The sequence below is a fragment of the Euleptes europaea genome, chromosome 13 (assembly GCF_029931775.1).
Source record: "Euleptes europaea isolate rEulEur1 chromosome 13, rEulEur1.hap1, whole genome shotgun sequence".
NCBI lineage: Eukaryota > Metazoa > Chordata > Lepidosauria > Squamata > Sphaerodactylidae > Euleptes > Euleptes europaea.
Window position 1 is genome coordinate 18,592,739 of NC_079324.1, and position 4,368 is coordinate 18,597,106.

Sequence of the window (4,368 nt, forward strand, 5' to 3'; positions counted from 1 at the left end):
AAACTCACCCATTAAAAATCACTTGACTGAGACAAGTAATGAATAAATGTGATTTCACACTTAGTTTCCTTCCTGATTAATATGAAGCATCCTTGCTATTTCTTACTCTTAATTACTAAGTACAGCTTCCTCTAAACATTTTGTAACGTGGAGTTCTCTAGAAAGAGGCTGGCTTAAAAGCCATTAAGAATGCCTACCAATTACTTCTAGTATGTTAATCTGTATGTGGAATGGGTATGGAGAGACTTCAGTTGTACTAGTAAAATCAAACTAACAAATATGGGGAAATTATGAAGTCTTAGAAGTTTTAAAATGTTTGCAATGTACAGAGTGCTGCTTCTCCTGATGGGTTACAGCAGTGAGAGGTGGTTGAATTGATTCTAGGACACACTGATTACCATGACCCTATTCAAAGTGGAAGCTGCTATATAACTTCAGTGCATACTTCAGCTCAGTGAAAGGTAACTGGCTTTGGCAACCTTCCCTTCAGCTCTAAGCTTGGTTTACAGCTCACAGCATCTCTTTAAATTGTGGAACTTCCTGCCCCAGGATGTGGTGATGGCTGCCAACTTGGAAGGCTTTAAGAGGGGGGTGGACATGTTCATGGAGAGGGCTATTCATGGCTACTAGTCAAAATGGATACTAGTCATGATACATACCTATTCTCTCCAGGATCAGAGGAGCATGCCTATATTAGGTGCTTTGGAACACAGGGAGGTCAATGCTGCTGCAGTCGTCTTGTTTGTGGGCTTCCTAGAGGCACCTGGTTGGCCACTGTGTGAACAGACTGCTGGACTTGATGGACCTTGGTCTGATCCAGCATGGCTTTTCTTATGCTCTTTAGAAGAATGATTTGGCAGTGATAAATCAGCAACTTTTTAAAAAGTGCTATACTGGGACTGGTTTTTGATCTGTCATGACAGGATTTTAAGATGACAACCCAGAAGTGCCCATACATTTCTGGCGTAAGGAAAATGTAGGTTAACATGCAGCCCCCCAAAAAGTTTGTAGTAGTAAAACCTATTTTCTATCAAGTCCTCAGTTTTCCTGATTAAGAAGGGTATTGAAATTCATGTTCAATCACTGCTACCAGAGTGAGTTAAGCCTACTTAACATTGAGGCAGTTTTAAGAATGAGCTTCTTTACCCTGGAAGGAGAACTGCAGTGGCCAAGGACTGATCATCCGTAAGGAAAACCTAAGTAGCAGGAGAACTTAACCAGTAGCCCCTTTCCCCCTCCTGCCTGCTGAGAGGATTCATATCAACTGTTTCCAGGACCATGAATTTATTCAAACCGATTAACTTTATTTTACAATAATGCATCAGTGCATTTTTAAAACAGAAGAAAGCCATTTATTTTAGGGTACATAAAGGCAACCAAAATCATAGAAAATCATTACTTAACAAGCCTTAAAACATGCACAGTTAATTCAACATTGACTTGTGCCTGGGAGAGGCAAAGGACAAAAAAGGAGGATAATGCCATTCTCAGACAGGAGCCTGTGTCCAGAGCTTGGCAACTGAGCAGGGCCAGAATATCAGACCTTCCCACCAAGGGAGAGTAATGGGTGAGGCAAAACCACAATGCTCACCAGTGAGTGTCGGGAAGGCCCTGCTGGAGATGGAGAGTGGTTGCAGAGTGGACTGTTAACCCCACCACCACGCATGGGAAGATTCTTAATACCTCAGTGATGCTTGTGGTGGAAGGACACAATGTATGTAGCTAACTAAATTCTAGCACATTGAATCAGCACTCATTTCTCATAAACTGCTTGCCATCCCAATCTCTTAAAAAAAAAAAACCCACGTGCTTTTCCAAGGCAAAAAGGTTCAAGCATTTGTGTTTAAAGGTTTGACAAGTTTGAATCTGAGCAACAGATTTTAAGCAAATTGCCCTCAACTCAACAGAGTGCGTAACCGTTGAAGTTATCCACCGCTGGCCCACTGCCCTGCAATGGACTCCCAAACCTTCAGCACTCTTGAGCCTCTCTAACTCCATCCCCCAGATAAATAGCAGCTTATGACCTACCCACCCCTTAGATCTTACGGCATGAAAGAGGCTGGCTTAAAAGCCATTAAGAATGCCTACCAATTACTTCTAGTATGTTAATCTGTATGTGGAATGGGTATGGAGAGACTTCAGTTGTACTAGTAAAATCAAACTAACAAATATGGGGAAATTATGAAGTCTTAGAAGTTTTAAAATGTTTGCAATGTACAGAGTGCTGCTTCTCCTGATGGGTTACAGCAGTGAGAGGTGGTTGAATTGATTCTAGGACACACTGATTACCATGACCCTATTCAAAGTGGAAGCTGCTATATAACTTCAGTGCATACTTCAGCTCAGTGAAAGGTAACTGGCTTTGGCAACCTTCCCTTCAGCTCTAAGCTTGGTTTACAGCTCACAGCATCTCTTTAAATTGTGGAACTTCCTGCCCCAGGATGTGGTGATGGCTGCCAACTTGGAAGGCTTTAAGAGGGGGGTGGACATGTTCATGGAGAGGGCTATTCATGGCTACTAGTCAAAATGGATACTAGTCATGATACATACCTATTCTCTCCAGGATCAGAGGAGCATGCCTATATTAGGTGCTTTGGAACACAGGGAGGTCAATGCTGCTGCAGTCGTCTTGTTTGTGGGCTTCCTAGAGGCACCTGGTTGGCCACTGTGTGAACAGACTGCTGGACTTGATGGACCTTGGTCTGATCCAGCATGGCTTTTCTTATGCTCTTTAGAAGAATGATTTGGCAGTGATAAATCAGCAACTTTTTAAAAAGTGCTATACTGGGACTGGTTTTTGATCTGTCATGACAGGATTTTAAGATGACAACCCAGAAGTGCCCATACATTTCTGGCGTAAGGAAAATGTAGGTTAACATGCAGCCCCCCAAAAAGTTTGTAGTAGTAAAACCTATTTTCTATCAAGTCCTCAGTTTTCCTGATTAAGAAGGGTATTGAAATTCATGTTCAATCACTGCTACCAGAGTGAGTTAAGCCTACTTAACATTGAGGCAGTTTTAAGAATGAGCTTCTTTACCCTGGAAGGAGAACTGCAGTGGCCAAGGACTGATCATCCGTAAGGAAAACCTAAGTAGCAGGAGAACTTAACCAGTAGCCCCTTTCCCCCTCCTGCCTGCTGAGAGGATTCATATCAACTGTTTCCAGGACCATGAATTTATTCAAACCGATTAACTTTATTTTACAATAATGCATCAGTGCATTTTTAAAACAGAAGAAAGCCATTTATTTTAGGGTACATAAAGGCAACCAAAATCATAGAAAATCATTACTTAACAAGCCTTAAAACATGCACAGTTAATTCAACATTGACTTGTGCCTGGGAGAGGCAAAGGACAAAAAAGGAGGATAATGCCATTCTCAGACAGGAGCCTGTGTCCAGAGCTTGGCAACTGAGCAGGGCCAGAATATCAGACCTTCCCACCAAGGGAGAGTAATGGGTGAGGCAAAACCACAATGCTCACCAGTGAGTGTCGGGAAGGCCCTGCTGGAGATGGAGAGTGGTTGCAGAGTGGACTGTTAACCCCACCACCACGCATGGGAAGATTCTTAATACCTCAGTGATGCTTGTGGTGGAAGGACACAATGTATGTAGCTAACTAAATTCTAGCACATTGAATCAGCACTCATTTCTCATAAACTGCTTGCCATCCCAATCTCTTAAAAAAAAAAAACCCACGTGCTTTTCCAAGGCAAAAAGGTTCAAGCATTTGTGTTTAAAGGTTTGACAAGTTTGAATCTGAGCAACAGATTTTAAGCAAATTGCCCTCAACTCAACAGAGTGCGTAACCGTTGAAGTTATCCACCGCTGGCCCACTGCCCTGCAATGGACTCCCAAACCTTCAGCACTCTTGAGCCTCTCTAACTCCATCCCCCAGATAAATAGCAGCTTATGACCTACCCACCCCTTAGATCTTACGGCATGAAAGCTGGTTATTCCTGCCCAGCTCAATGGCTTCCATATATTCAGAATTAGATAAATGCATCTTGTAGCCATTTTTCTTTAGGACTTTAATAGCTGCCCCTTTGTTTGCCCCAGCTAGTGAAGTCAAAGATGAGCACCTATTAAACACAGAAATCAGGCATAACAGAAGAGCTCTTTAAAACCACAAACAAGCAGATCATTACAGCAACATTAAACATTTACAGACACCATTCGTTTGACTCACAAAATAGACCCCACCGCCATGCCCAAGAATAGATACCCCCTCCCTAGGTCACAAGGGGGCTCCTCCTCATGGACAAAGTTGTATCCCAACAGGAGATTAGGAAAGGCACCGCTGGGAAAGTAAGCATGGGAGGAAGCCAATTATCACTTCCATCTGGGCCAGAATACATGAACAGGAACCC